The 16,882-nt window shown below is 44.4% G+C and overlaps 1 protein-coding gene and 1 pseudogene across 2 annotated transcripts in view; one reads left to right on the top strand and one right to left on the bottom strand.

The window, feature by feature from the left end:
* Window positions 1-9,947, top strand: part of LOC148500912 (uncharacterized) — a 229,530-nt pseudogene extending 219,583 nt beyond the window's left edge. Inside the window, exon 13 of the transcript XR_015870105.1 lies at window positions 9,115-9,947. The product of XR_015870105.1 is annotated as an uncharacterized LOC148500912 (transcript). The remainder of the gene's footprint in view (window positions 1-9,114) is intronic.
* LOC148500910 (uncharacterized) overlaps window positions 1-16,882 on the bottom strand; it is a 542,640-nt gene that overhangs the window by 234,268 nt on the left and 291,490 nt on the right. The gene's annotated exons all lie outside the window — the stretch shown is intronic.

Raw genomic sequence — 16,882 nt, forward strand, 5'->3', positions numbered from 1 at the left:
ACCATATGGTGCAGAGTGGGTGAGTCAGAGTCACATGCAGTAATAGGAGGAGCAGCTTGCAGAGGCCCAGCTGGCTTTAGCTGCACATATTATGGGCTGGTGATATACAGACTGGGTACAGACAAGAACCATATGCTGCAGAGTAGATGAGTCAGAGTCACATGCAGCAATAGGAGGAACAGCTTGCAGAGGCCCAGCTGGCTTTAGCTGCACATATTATGGGCTGGTGATATACAGACTGGATACAAGCAAAGGCAAAAAGCTGCAGAGTAGATGAGACAGACTCACAGACAGCAGTGGAGCTGCAGATTGCAGAAGTCCAGTAGGCAGGAGATCAGATTCAGGCCATGGAATACAATCCAGGGAAAACAATCAGTGACCAGCAGGGGGCATGATGAGGGACAGTAAATAAATTGTCTGTGAGGCAGGTGGAGGTGGTTAAACAGGGGAGTGCTATTAACTCCTGCATTTGAGGAGACAATGTCAGAATACACCAGGAGGACCTCTGTTGGCACAGAGGTACTGCAGGCCAGATACAATATAAAGGATAGGGGACCTCATTCAGACCCGGTCGCAAGCGCTGAGTGCTCTCAAGCGGGTCGATGTTTAGGCACTGCACACGCGCAGCGGTCACACTGCGCGTGCGCAAACCCCGGAACGAGAGAGTAATTCCCTCGCTCCAGTGCTCACTACAAAAGGGGCCGCTGTCGATGTTGATCGACAGCTCACCCCATTTTGTAGGCGTCGGGGGGGGTGGTTTCACAAACGGAGGCCTTCCTTAAGGAACGCCTGCCATTTTGTGGGCGGCCACACTGACATCAGCAGCGATGTCAGTGGGGAGCTTCCTGCTCGATCAGAGCAGGAAGCTCGCTGGGGCATGCGGTTGCCGAGACCCAACCTTAGGGTCTCGTCGCAAGCCCTGATGGTCGCGATGGTCTTGACCATCCCGACCATCAACCTGGTCGGTCGCTAAAGCTGTGGGTGGTAACCCACAGCTTAGCTAGCGACCAAGAGGCCGCACTTTTAAAAGAGAAGTGGCCGTCCACATTCAGAACGAGCGCTCGCATCTTGCGAGCGCCTCTGAATGAGGGCCAGAGTCCTAACACTGATGTAATTTATTTCCAGTGGTGCAATGAGCATCTGATATGTGTCTGGGAGGAATAAGACCCCCGGCCAGGAGAGGAGCATTGGTGTAACATTATGCAGTACAGCATTGTGTGACGGCCTCTGAGGAGTCTTATGGGGCTGGGTCACAGGGACCTCTGACAGACACTGACCAGGGATTTATGGCTGGGGGGAAAGGGGAGACTTACTGGTTACTCATTGTTACATGTGTTCTCTGTGATGTGTATTATATTCTATTTATTCCTAGACAGTCCTGCTGTGAGGAACCTTTATTACGCATCACACATTCTGTATTCTCACGGATTCACCGAGGATGGAAAAGGACGAGAGTCACAGGACTGAAAGGATCTTACATCTCACCCTGGAGATCATCTACGTACTAACTGGGGAGGTGAGAGGATCTGGGAGTGTCACAGTGACATCACTTATATATATAGTAATAATACAGGGACATGACTGGGGAGGTGAGAGGGTCTGGGAGTGTCACAGTGACATCAACTATATCTATAGTAATAATACAGGGACATGACTGGGGAGGTGAGAGGATCTGGGAGTGTCACAGTGACATCACTTATATATATATAGTAATAATACAGGGACATGACTGGGGAGGTGAGGGGATCTGGGAGTGTCACAGTGACATCACTTATATCTATAGTAATAATACAGTGACATGACTGGGGAGGTGAAAGGATCTAGGAGTGTCACAGTGACATACCTTATATCTATATTAATGATACAGGTATGTGACTTGGGAGGTGACGAGATTTGGGAGTGTCGCAGTGACATTGCTAATATCTATATTAATGATACAGGGATGTTATCTGGGAGGGTCACTGTGACATCACTCTTACCTAGATCACTCAGAGCAGCTGTTCCCAGGTATTAGTTTCAATTCTGACTGTAGTTGGGCATTATTACATTTCTCGTATTATAGTGTTTTCTTTATGTCATTGACACAAAGATGTTGGAGCTGCAGGAGATACTATATACTCTACATTTTCCTGTATATAGGAGATTATTGCAAGACATGTATTTGTAAAATTGTATTCTTGTATATTATGCAAAGTAACCACCTGAATAAACAGCCCCATTTAGGTGTAGTTTAATTTACCTTCTCATTGATGTCTCCCCCAATACACAGGATTACACAGTAGTGAAGAAGACATCCGATGAGTGTGAGACACCCAGCAGCCGTCTGTGTGTCGGGAGGACTGTGCAGGACCCAGAGCCCCATCACGGTGCCTCCACCACTCTCACTGATGCATGAGAGAGACAATGACCAGAAGATTCTGGAACTCACCAACAAGCTGCTTATTGGAGAGATGACTGCTGGGAATGGGATAGTATACAGTAACACAGAGGAGAATCACAGGATCCCTACGGAGCATCAGGTGGGTGGGATTTAGGGTCTCACCAAAATACCAAAGTGACTAAAACTATATGATCTGTAGAGAAGATGTGTGTGTTATACACTGATATCCTACTGTGTAATGTCTAGTAATGAAATCAAACATTAAAAAACTATTTCTGTTTAGTGTACAGCGCTGACTAATATTAAGATAGAAGATATAGAGGGAGAAGAAGAGACGTATGTGACTGATATGAAGGCAGAAGATATAGAGGGAGAAGAAGAGACGTATGTGACTGATATGAAGGCAGAAGATATAGAGGGAGAAGAAGAGACGTATGTGACTGATATTAAGGCAGAAGATATAGAGGGAGAAGAAGAGACGTATGTGACTGATATGAAGGCAGAAGATATAGAGGGAGAAGAAGATACGTATGTGACTGATATGAAGGCAGAAGATACAGAGGGAGAAGAAGAGACGTATGTGACTGATGAGGCAGAAGATATAGAAAAAGAAGAGACGTATGTGACTGATAATAAGGCAGAAGATACAGGTAGACGAAGAGACGTATGTGACTGATAATAAGGCAGAAGAAACAGATAGAAGAAGAGACGTACGTGAGCAGTGATCAGCAGTGTAAGGAGGAGGAAATCCCTACAGATATCTGTACTGGTGAGTTATAATCACTTACTACAGAAAAGAGTCACATATACTCCTTGTTCAGTCACTACAGCAATCTCTAATCCTACACCCTCCTCTGTCAGTACAAACTAATGAGGGAAATGTATCTGCTCAGTGGGGGAGTCAGGATCTATCAGCCCCTATTATACTCCTGCTCTCCCCCTTTACATCATGTCACTGTGTGTTACCAGCCCAGAGATCTGACCAGTCTCCTCTCGACACTCTCTGGTGTATCTCATACATCAGGAGCCATCAGCCCCTTATTATACTCCTGTTCTCCCCCTCACATCATGTCACTGTGTGTTACCAGCCCAGAGATCTGACCAGTCTCCTCTCCACACACTCTGGTGTATCTCATACATCAGGAGCCATCAGCCCCTATTATACTCCTGCTCTCCCCCTCACATCATGTCACTGTGTGTTACCAGCCCAGAGATCTGACCAGTCTCCTCCCCACACTCTCTGGTGTATCTCATACATCAGGAGCCATCAGCCCCTATTATACTCCTGCTCTCCCCCTCACATCATGTCACTGTGTGTTACCAGCCCAGAGATCTGACCAGTCTCCTCCCCACACTCTCTGGTGTATCTCATACATCAGGAGCCATCAGCCCCTATTATATTCCTGCTCCCCCCCCTCACATCATGTCACTGTGTGTTACCAGCCCAGAGATCTGACCAGTCTCCTCCCCACACTCTCTGGTGTATCTCATACATCAGGAGCCATCAGCCCCTATTATACTCCTGCTCTCCCCCTCACATCATGTCACTGTGTGTTACCAGCCCAGAGATCTGACCAGTCTCCTCCCCACACTCTCTGGTGTATCTCATACATCAGGAGCCATCAGCCCCTATTATACTCCTGCTCTCCCCCTCACATCATGTCACTGTGTGTTACCAGCCCAGAGATCTGACCAGTCTCCTCCCCACACTCTCTGGTGTATCTCATACATCAGGAGCCATCAGCCCCTATTATACTCCTGCTCTCCCCCTCACATCATGTCACTGTGTGTTACCAGCCCAGAGATCTGACCAGTCTCCTCCCCACACTCTCTGGTGTATCTCATACATCAGGAGCCATCAGCCCCTATTATACTCCTGCTCTCCCCCTCACATCATGTCACTGTGTGTGCAGTGTGAGTGTAACATAGACATGGCTGTCTGTGACCATGCAGCCACTGTCAGCGCCAAACTGGCTAATTATAGCATAGGCCTTTTTGAATAATGCTGTACACTCGAAAAGTACGCTCTAGTTCTTTCATGCTGAAACAGGATTATAATGATGCACGTCATAAATAAAGTATAATACAGTCAATATAACAGGTCCAAAAACATGGAATCAACATTCACTAGTTCTGATTGGAAAGTTCAAATGATGCATCCGATTTGTCTTAGTTATTTGTATGTTACAGGGTCTCCTAGTGAGAATGTGTGTGTGTGTAGTTTTGGGAGAAACTGGGATCTGTCCATATACAATGCTGTGCAAAAGTTTTAGGCAGGTGTGGAAAAAATGCTTCTAGGTAAGAAAGCTTTCACAAATATAAGTTTTATTAGTTTTTTTTAGTTTTTTTATCAAGTAATAAAATGCAAAGTGAACGAACAGTACAGAAATCTAAATCTAATCGATATTTAGTGTGACCACCCTTTGCCTTCAAAACAGCATCAGAGATTTTGTATGATTATAGGGCCTGATTCAGAGCTGAACGCTCTGACCAGAGCGCTCGCTCTGAATCAGGGCCGTCCTATTTAAATGTGGAGCGGCCTTTTGGACGCTCGCATAGCTGTGGGTTACCACCCACAGCTTATGCGAGCGTCCATGATGATGGTAGCGATGGTCAAAGACCATCGCGACCATCGGGCTTGCGACGAGACCCTGCGGTAGGGTCTCGCTGCCGCAAGCCCAGGAGTGACTTTGGTTCTATCAGAGCCAAACTCACTCCCACTGACATCATTACTGATGTCAGTGGGGCCGGACTCAGACGGTAGGCGTTCCCATAGGAGCGCCTCCGTCTGGCCGGCACGCCTACCAAAGGGGGCGTGCTGTCAGTCACCATCGACAGCACGCCCCCTTTGGTGCGAGACCCCGAGCGACATATTTGTCGTCGCTCGCCAGGTCTCGCGCATGCGCATTCTCACAACATCGACCCGCTCGCGAGCGGGTCTGAATGACCCCCATAGTCAGGTGTATAATAAACCAACCATAACAAACAGGTGAGAATGATCATCATTTTCATATGTTGGTTGAAACAAAGTAATTATCTGAAACAGAAACATTGTAGGAGGCTTAAAACATGGTGAGGAACAGTTAAACTCTGCTACAAAGGTGAGGTTGTGGAAGACTGTTTCATGTAACAGGCCATACATGGCAAGACTGAGCAAGGCAACAAGACACAAGGTAGTTATACTGCATCAGCATGGTCTCTCCCAGGCAAAGATTTCAAAGCAGACTAGTGTTTCAAGATGTGCTGTTCAAGCTCTTTTGAAGAAGCACAAAGAAACGGGCAACGTTGAGGACCGTAGATGCAGTGGTCAGCCAAGGAAACTTAGTGCCTAAGATGAAAGACACATCATGCTTCCCTTTGAAATCAGAAGAGGTCCAGCAGTGCCATCAGCTCAGAACTGGCAGAAACCAATGGGACTTAGGTACACCCATCTACGATTTGGAGAAATCTGGCCAGAGGTGGTTTTCATGGAAGAATTGTGGCCAAAAAGCCATGCCTTCTACGTGGAAACAAGGCCAAGCAACTCAACTATGCACAAAAACATCGGAACTGGGGTGCAATAATGGCAGCAGATACTCTGGACTGATGAGTAAATATCAAATATGTGGCTGTAATGGTGCCTATCCACTAGTAGATCAGGGAAAGACGGTACGATTACGACATCGTAATTGTACCATCGTTTCCCTAGGGGGTGCAGTGCCTACACTGAAGGATTGATAGTTCAGTGTAGGCACATCAGTCATCCCTGAACATGGACAATCTGTCGTTATCGGCAGATTGGCCTGCATGATTACTGTTGGAAACGACCAGCGGGCACGCATTTCCTACACTTGGATGCACAATTTTTGGCCGATAACTGAATTGCGATTTCGTAATCGTGCAATCGTACAGTGTAATCGGCTAATGGCTGGGTACCTTTACAGAAGACAGTTTGTTTGTCGCAGGTCTGGAGAGTGGTACAATAATGAGTGTCTGCAGGCAACAGTGAAGCATGGTGGGGGGTTCTTTGCAGGTTTGGGGCTGCATTTCAGCAAATGGAGTTGGGGATTTGGTGAGGATTAATGGTGTCCTCAATGCTGAGAAATACAGGCAGGTACTTATCCATCATGCAATACCATCAGGGAGGCATCTGATTGGCTCCAACTATATTCTGCAACAGGACAACGACCCCAAACATACAGCCAATGTCATTAAGAACTATCTTCAGCGTAAAGAAGAACAGGGAGTCCTGGAAGTGATGATTTGGCCCCCACAGAGCCCTGATCTCACCATCATAAAATCTGTCTGGGATTATATGAAGGGACAGAAGGATTTCAGCAAGTCTACATCCAGAGAACTGTGGTTAGTTCTCCAAGATGGTTTTGCAGTTTGAAGGCAAAGGGTGGTCACACCAAATGTTGATTAGATTTAGATTTCTCTTCTGTTCATTCATTTTGCATTTTGTTAATTGGTCAAAGTAAACTAATAACAATTTGTGAATTTGTGAAATCATTCTTACTTTGCAGCATTTTTTCCACACCTGCCTAAAACTTTAGCACAGTATCGTATATTCATCATATATCCTCCGAACTCGTATAATCTCCGCAACGGCTCACACAGCCCTGCCTCGTTCCGGCTGTTGCTAGGCTACCAGGACGCTGCATGATGTCATCACGCTGGCCGCACCTCCTTCTGGTCTCAGCTGTTGCCTGGCAGCTGCAGCGCGCTTACGCTTAGGGGCTTGTCCCAGCGGGCATGCTGATTGGGTGTCTGCTTAGGTAAGAGGCTGTGAGGACTTCACTGACTCTTATTGCATCCAGTCTGCCATTGATGCTGAAGTGCTCCCTTATACCTCCTGCCTGTTACTGGAACCCTGACTTCCCTGCACCTGTTCCTGCCTTTGTGGGCCTCCTGCTTGTTCCTAAACATCCAGACCTTCCTGCACCCTGTCCCTGGCTCCTGACCTGATTTCCCGACCTTCCAGCTCAGTACCGGTTTCATTCTCTGCCTGTTTGCTGACCCTGGTTTCAGCTACTACTTCCTGGTTCTCAGCACTGGTCACCTGGCTCTGGTTTCATTGCTCCCTGTTTCCCGCTCCAGCTTACTCTCTGCTGCCACCTGGTTTCCATTATAAGCTCCTACTATGTTGAGTATAAGATCTGGGGACATCCAAGTACCTGTGAGAATATAAATCTCTATGGGAAAGGTGGTTGCTATAGGTGATGACCTCTCTAGCCAGACTCTAGGAGTTTAGGTGGATCCCTGGGTGTGCCCCAACAAATAGGGACTTTCATTAGCATATGATGTGTAATAAGATATTAGCGCATTTATTTACTGAGGATATAAAACCTTTACCTACAATAACACAATATAATGCATTATGTAAATATCAACATAATATTATCAATAAAATGTCTCACTTTAACAAACAGTTAAATACAGTTACTGCGACACTAATAAAACCAGCACCCGACTCTACGATCCTGTGAGTCTCATGCAGACCCAGAAACAAATGTAATTCTGCTAGAAATGTGCAGAGGACATGCAGAGTCTTAATGGGACTATTACACAGGCGTGGTCATGTGACTATTAGAGAGGCGTGGTCATGTGACTATTAGAGAGGCGTGGTCATGTGACTATTACACAGGCATGGTAATGGGACTATTACACAGGCGTGGTAATGGGACTATTACAGGACTATTACACAGGCGTGGTCATGTGACTATTACACAGGCGTAATGGGACTATTACACAGGTGTGGTAATGGGACTATTACACAGGCGCGGTGATGGGACTATTACACAGGCGTGGTGATGGGACTATTACACAGGCGTGGTAATGGGACTATTAGTTACACAGGCGTGGTAATGGGACTATTAGTTACACAGGCGTGGTAATGGGACTATTACACAGGCGTGGTAATGGGACTATTAGTTACACAGGCGTGGTAATGGGACTATTACACAGGCGTGGTAATGGGACTATTAGTTACACAGGCGTGGTAATGGGACTATTACACAGGCCTGGTATTGGGGACTGTTACACAGGCGTGGTAATGGGACTATTACACAGGCGTGGTAAGCATTTGCAGTTACAGCTTTTCTTTCATTACAGCTCGTGGATATTGCGCACCTCTTCTGCCGTCCTGGAGGCAGCAGTATTTTATTTCACCTTTATATTATGCAAACAATTGTTTTATTATTTTAAACCATATTTCAGCTCTGTCATATTGACATCCTCCTTTCACATTGCAAATTAAGCAATGATTTAAAAAAGCACAGATTTAAAAAAAAAAAAAATATGTCCCAAACAAACACATGTAGAGAGAGAGAGAGAGCACAGTTACAAATTGTACCTTTTAAACGTCTTAAATTCATCACTTTGAGGTTTTTTTTATATTAACCTTATTTTGTTAAAACATTCATATTACCGTACATTTATTATATTCCCAACAGGTGGCTGTAACAGATGGAATATATCGCAGGAGCATCTAATTATATCTCAAGATTCTGAAATAAAAGATATCAGACGAGATTCTCCAGTTCTCCACAGTACAGATATGTCATCTCAGCCTTCTGATATGTCATGTTCTCCTGATAACTCACATATCGGTACATCTATTACAGCTCTTAGAGTAGATAGTATATTTTCCAATAATATACATGCCACATGTTCTACAAAGAAAACAAAGCGTATTGCAAGTCAGCCAGCTAATATACGTGCAAAGCCATTTTCATGTCCTGAGTGTGGGAAAGGTTTTCCATATAAATCAGTTCTTTATTCACATCAGAGAAGTCACACTGGTGAGAGGCCATTTCCATGCTCTGAGTGTGGGAAATGTTTTACACACAAATCACATCTTGTTATACATGAGAGAAGTCACACAGGTGAGAAAACATTTCCATGCTCTGAGTGTGGGAAATGTTTTAGACAGAAATCACATCTTGTTATACATGAGAGAAGTCACACAGGTGAGAAAACATTTCCATGCTCTGAGTGTGGGAAATGTTTTACATTGAAATCAGCTCTTGTTATACATCAGAGAAGTCACATAGGTGAGAAACCGGTTCCATGCTCTGAGTGTGGGAAATGTTTTACACACAAATCAAATCTTGTTAGACATCAGAGAAGTCACACAAGTGAGAAACCATTTCCATGTTCTGTGTGTGGGAAATGTTTTATAGAGAAATCACATCTTGTTATACATCAGAGAAGTCACACAGGTGAGAAACCATTTCCATGTTCTGTGTGTGGGAAATGTTTTATAGAGAAATCACATCTTGTTATACATCAGAGAAGTCACACAGGTGAGAAACCATTTCCATGTTCTGTGTGTGGGAAATGTTTTATAGCGAAATCACATCTTGTTATACATCAGAGAAGTCACACAGGTGCTAAACCATTTCCATGTTTTGTGTGTGGGAAATGGTTTACACAGAAATCACATCTCGTTAGACATCAGAGAAGCCACACAGGTGAGAAACAATTTCCATGCTCTGAATGTGGGAAATGTTTTGCACAGAAATCAGCTCTTGTTACACATGAGATAAGTCACACAGGTGAGAGGCCACATACATGCTCTGATTGAGAGAAATTACATTAAAGTCAGATCTTGTGGATTATTATTCTCACACATTTAAATGGGAAAGTCTGAGAGTGAAAATATTTTATCTAAAGAGCAAATCTTATGCCTAATATATTTGCTGAGATGGGCTCTTTAATCTCCTCTTACAAGATAATATACACTCATTGTTACTATGCAGCGTGTATGGTCACTTTTGTAATTGTATCACCCAAAATAGCATAAAAGAGTGCAGGAGAACATGGACCGTGCTCCAGGGACTTGGGGTAAATTCTTATTGACGTGTAACTGGACATTTGGTCTAAATACCTGACAAACACATTCCTGCTATAAGCCTTTTTCCCACCGGCAATGACCTGTGATATACAAGGATGCCAGGTGCCCAGAGAAACGTGATGTCATAAATGATCACTGTGATGCGTGGTTTGTTTTCCAGAAATGAAGAGACTGACCAACACAAATCGTTCTTTGGTTAGTGGCGCCATCACCAGGACACCACAAGTGTGAGCTATAAGGACTGTCCTATATGTGGGTGTTCCTGGCACTCTGGGCGTAGTCTCTGTGTATATTTATGTGTCTATAGTAAGACTGTGCTCCCTGCTGTGTTTCTCTCCTGAGCACAGAGTATGATGCTATGATATGTACTGATAGTGTAATATCTTATAGTGTTATTGTTCTACCATTTAAATCACTTTATATTTTATGTTTGTTACATTAATGGGCTATAATCACTCAGGGATAGATGTGGGATATCTTGTTATAAAACTGTCCCTAGTGTCTATGATAGCGCTAGTAAGGGGATGTGTGTGACATCACTGGCGGGGGTGTGATGTAATAACAGGCATGGCTGGAGCCAAGAGGAAACAATGGAGATCAGACATCAGCACCACTGACCTGCAATACTATATAAAAGCTGCGCTGTTATATCCATATAATATAGTGCATATACCATGAAAAAATGTAATACAATTTATTGAAATAATCATAGGTTAAAGGACATTAAATGCATGGGTCCCAGCATCAAAAATATAAAATAGCATAAACAATATACAAATGAGAGAATAATTATGCAATAATTGTCACAAAAAGAATCCTTGTTAAAATCCACTCAATATGTTGAGCTATTAACATGTAGATGTCCTTTATGTCCAAAAAGGCAACTGATCCTGTGTCACCAGAGTTCCCAACAGTGGAAAATAATGTAAAGTCAATTGAAGATGTTGATACATGTGATAGAGACACTTCTCTGTTAAATATTATCTCCACTGAATAGTAACAAAGTTCTAACATGTATTCCAATGTGAGTATGTGGAGATATGGAGGTAATGGATGAATATTCCAGGTAGCTTACCGCAATAATTAGATGTGGTGATCACCCACTTCTCCGTCTCCTAGTTGTTTTAAGGACTGGTGCTGTCTCTGGGATCCAAGTATAACGTGAGCATCTCCGTCTACCCACTTGGATGAGACTGCCGTCTCTACCCTATGGGAGCAGGTGACTGCCGAGTAATCACATGTTCCACTGGAGTTCCCGACTGTCACGGGAAACTGACATAGTTTGCAGGACAGAATGTTAGACGGTTAGAAAATACCAGAGCCGCTTGTATGCATAGTGGTGAATCCACTTGGTGCAGGTTTCCGTAATGGGTCTCCACAGTCTATAGCAATGTGGTACGATGTCATAATATTAAAGGGCTGGTGAGCTAGGTGTGCACAGTCTACCTTACGCGTTTCTTTACACCTGGTGATTTTGTCAGAGGAAACGCCACTGAGGTTACTTATTGCTCCTACAGAGGGATACACCTGTGTGTATCACATACAATGATTTGTGTTTGGCACAATCCATGTAATACATGGTGTGTACAGTCTGTGTAATGTGTACACATCCTGCCAGTTTAGTCTTAAGCTGGGTACACATTGTGCCGACACAGCGGCCGATCAGGTAAGTTATACACACTTACTGATTGGTTGCTAGATATATTGTCCTGATGTCACAGATGGGAGGGCATTTCAGTTTGCCCACCCAGCTGTGATGTCAGTCTCTACAGCAAGTGTATGAGTGGGCGGTGGATGCCCGTACAGAGAGATGCGCCGATATGTCTGCAGATATATATCGCCCATCTGCACTGCTGCACAGCCAATGCGATAAGTTTGAACAATGTTCACAGATATATCGGGGGTACACACATGCCAACACATTCGCGATATATCGCCCAGTGTGTACACAGCTTTATTAGGGTGGAGGAAAGTGACTATAAAGCCGACATACCCTTCGGTGAAAGGGAGACAGAGACCGGGAGTCCCACTAACTGTACCGGGTCTCTACAACTGGTGCCTTTACACCACATACCCTCCGAATAGACAGAGACCGGGAGTCCCACTAACTATACCGGGTCTCTACAATTGGTGCCTTTAAACCACATACCCTCCGAATAGACAGAGACCGGGAGTCCCACTAACTATACCGGGTCTCTACAACTGGTACCTTTACACCACATACACTCCGAATAGACAGAGACCGGGAGTCCCACTAATTATACCGGGTCTCCACAACTGGTGCCTTTACACCACATACCCTCCGAATAGACAGAGACCGGGAGTCCCACTAACTATACCGTGTCTCTACAACTGGTGCCTTTACACCACATACCCTCCGAATCGACAGACCGGGAGTCCAACTAATTATACCTGGTCTCTACAACTGGTGCCTTTACACCACATACCCTCCGAATAGACAGAGACCGGGAGTCCCACTAACTATACCGGGTCTCCACAACTGGTGCCTTTACAGAACATACCCTCCGAATAGACAGAGACCGGGAGTCCCACTAACTATACCGGGTCTCTACAACTGGTGCCATTACACCACATACCCTCCAAATAGACAGAGACCGGGAGTCCCACTAACTATATCGGGTCTCTACAACTGGTGCCTTTACACCACATACCCTCCGAATAGACAGAGACCGGGAGTCCAATTAATTATACCGGGTCTCTACAACTGGTGCCTTTACACCACATACCCTCCAAATAGACAGAGACCGGGAGTCCCACTAACTATACTGGGTCTCTACAACTGGTGCCTTTACACCACATACCCTCCGAATAGACAGAGACCGGGAGTCCAATTAATTATACCGGGTCTCTACAACTGGTGCCTTTACACCACATACCCTCCAAATAGACAGAGACCGGGAGTCCCACTAACTATACCGGGTCTCTACAACTGGTGCCTTTACACCACATACCCTCCGAATAGACAGAGACCGGGAGTCCAACTAATTATACCGGGTCTCTACAACTGGTGCCTTTACACCACATGCCCTCCGAATAGACAGAGACCAGGAGTCCCACTAACTATACCGGGTCTCCACAACTGGTGCCTTTACACCACATACCCTCCGAATAGACAGAGACCGGGAGTCCCACTAACTATGCCGGGTCTCTACAACTGGCACCTTTACACCACATACCCTCCGAATAGACAGAGACCGGGAGTCCCACTAACTATACCGGGTCTCCACAACTGGTGCCTTTACACCACATACCCTCCGAATAGACAGAGACCGGGAGTCCAATTAATTATACCGGGTCTCTACAACTGGTGCCTTTACACCACATACCCTCCAAATAGACAGAGACCGGGAGTCCCACTAACTATACCGGGTCTCTACAACTGGTGCCTTTACACCACATACCCTCCGAATAGACAGAGACCGGGAGTCCAACTAATTATACCGGGTCTCTACAACTGGTGCCTTTACACCACATGCCCTCCGAATAGACAGAGACCAGGAGTCCCACTAACTATACCGGGTCTCCACAACTGGTGCCTTTACACCACATACCCTCCGAATAGACAGAGACCGGGAGTCCCACTAACTATACCGGGTCTCTACAACTGGCACCTTTACACCACATACCCTCCGAATAGACAGAGACCGGGAGTCCCACTAACTATACCGGGTCTCCACAACTGGTGCCTTTACACCACATACCCCCAGAATAGACAGATGGAACATTCAATTGTTCATTTATCTTATATAAATGGAGACATTACACTGCTATAAAATCTGGTGTCTCCTATTTCACATCGTGGGACTAATTATCTCAACTGACATTGGCTATTGGAGCTGGAATTAAGCTCAATGTGTATATATTTATACTAAGGGATTCTTCTTTGGTGTTGCAAATCCCCCCATATGAATACCGTTGTGGTTATCTCATATTCATTTTATCTTTTTGTACATTCCATTTTTTCCTGATGTATTATATATCTTTATAAAGATTGTGTTCTTTTATTTCTTTAATCATTTTTATTGAAAGTTTAATACAAAGAAATGGGGATACAGAAATAAAAAGAAGGGAAGAGTGGGAAGCCAGACATATTGTATATCACAAAATAAATCAATCTTGGTCAGTTTACATATAATTAATACGTAAACATTTTAAGAGAAGAAAAATGTTTTATAATACACTTCACAACAAGTATAACGAGATACTAAATAGTCAGTGAATGGGACTACCCCGAATCTGAGTGAGGTGAACAGAGAACACCGAGATCAACCGGAACACTATAAATGGTGGAATGGTCTTGTTTTTCCCTATATTCTCCCCATTTAAACCATTTCATATGGATGGAGTTGGCGGAGGAGTATTTGGTATCTGTTGTTTCAAAAACAAAATGCTTATGGATCTTGTTTTCTATGATTGTGATGTTGGAGAGAGAGGCTGTCTTCCACCTCTGAGCAATTGTAGCTTTCATAGCAATCAGCACATGACCAATAATATCTCTCGCCACGTGATAATTCCCCAGGATAAAAGTGGAATAAAGCAATTAGAGGCTCCACCTGAATGGCTACGCCAACTAATTTACTTATAAAAAATGCTTCATTCCACAGGGGGTGAAGTAGAGGACAGGACCAAAAGACATGAAAGATGTCTTCCACCAAACCACAATATTGAGACACAGAGGGTCAGATCTTATGCTGCCTTTCAGGTGTAAAATATGCTCTCTGAAGTAATTTGCAATACATTTCTGAATGATTGATACATTTGGATATGGTAAAACTGGAACGAAAAATAATATTCCAGTCCTCATCAGAAAGGTTCACAGTCAGATCCCTCTCCTATTTAAGTTGACACGGAAGTTTCCCTTTTTTATTTGACATCTGATACTGATACCACCAAGATATACCACCTTTGTGATTAAAGGCTCGTAGGCGAGTCAGCAGCAGCGATGGGAAGATGGGCTTATTAAGTGGATAAGGGAGGTAACTGTACAACTAATGTCTCAGCTGTAAGTATTTATGAAAGTCCTGCCTCATTAAACCAAATTGTGTTTGAAGGGACACAAAAGAGGCAAAATCCTCCCCCGTGAATACATCCCCCAAAAAAGAGGCCCGCCTCCACCCATTAACCTAAGTGCATATCAGGGATCAAATTGGCTATTGATTGGAGAGATAGATTAGGAGAGGGCAGGGAAATCTCTTCATCTAAGGAAACAGGCATGCCAACATACTATTGTAGTCTGGAATGCTTTACAGAATCCCGGTCTGAAGGAGATTTCAGAAGAGGGCAGCCAGAATAGATCAGGAAGGGGAAAGGGATGCATAAGTTCCCTATCAATAATTACCCAGGGTTTGGGAGAGTCTATTATGAACCAGTCCCTTGCCTGGCTAAGCACACACGCTGAATGGTATCCAAGTCTGGAAAGGCCACTCCTGTCACCTTAGAGAGGGAGAGAGTATTTCTCGCTATTCTGGGTCGATTCCCTTTATAAATATATTTAGTGAGTATTTGGTAAAATTTATTACATATGGATTTAGATAGGGGTCTAGTAGTGGTCCGAAATAAATATATTACTTTCGGGAGCAGCACCATTTTTGCAGCTGCAATCCTTCCTAGCCAGGACACCTCATGTAGCAGCCATTCCTTTGTTAAAGTTCATAAGCTTTCAAGAGAGGTCCAAAATTACGCTCAATAAGATCATGGTCTCTAGCTAGATGCACCCCCAGGTATTTGAGGGACCTTGATTTCTATGTATATTTATAATTCTCCTGTAGCTTCCCCAAAAGTTCATTTGGGATGTTAAGAGGGAGGACTTCTGTCTTAGCTGTGTTAAGTTTGTAAAAAAAACACTGCTGTCTATTGATCTAAGATGGCATGTAATGCTGGGAGAGACATCTGGGTGGCGTAAGCATAATAAGATATCTGCAAATATGTTTATCTTATGCGAGGAGCCTCCAAGCAAGGGACCATGTATAGTTGTGAGGATTCTGATCGTCTCAGCCAGAGGCTCAATGGCAAGCGCAAAGATGAGTGGCGAGAGTGGGCACCCCTGGCGTGTGCCATTGGTTATGTCAAATTTGTCAGATAGACAACCGTTTATAAATACCTTCGCGGAAGTATATAGGGACGAAATGGAATCTCAAATTGGAACCGAAACTGTGCAAAACCTTCATCAAATAACCCCAGTGGAGGCGGTCAAACGCCTTTTTGGCATCAAGCGATAAAATCAACAAAGGCTCCTTACGGTAGTCATAATATTATATAATATTGATAACGCTACGTGTATTGTCTGGGGGCTGCCTATGCATCACAAATCAGACCTGATCCGGTTTAATGAGAGCTGGCAATAATTGAGACTAGCAATCAACTTGGCAAACACTGTGACATCTGTGTCCAGTAAGGCAATAAGTCGGTAATTAGCTACTGTGTTGGGGTCTTTGCCGGGTTTTGGTATGGCAATTATTCGTGCCTCCAGCATTTCTTCGGGGAATTGCTTAGATTCCGTTGACTCACTGAACACCGACAACAAATCCAGAGCCAGTTCTGTTTGAAATGTTTTGTAAATATTGGCAGGATAGCCGTCCGGACCCGGAGCCTTATCTGATTGCATTTTACCAATGGCTACATCTATTTCCTCCAGGTTCCATGGG

The sequence above is a fragment of the Taudactylus pleione genome, unplaced genomic scaffold, assembly GCF_031769625.1.
Source record: "Taudactylus pleione unplaced genomic scaffold, aTauple2 ptg000540l, whole genome shotgun sequence".
Taxonomy (NCBI): domain Eukaryota; kingdom Metazoa; phylum Chordata; class Amphibia; order Anura; family Myobatrachidae; genus Taudactylus; species Taudactylus pleione.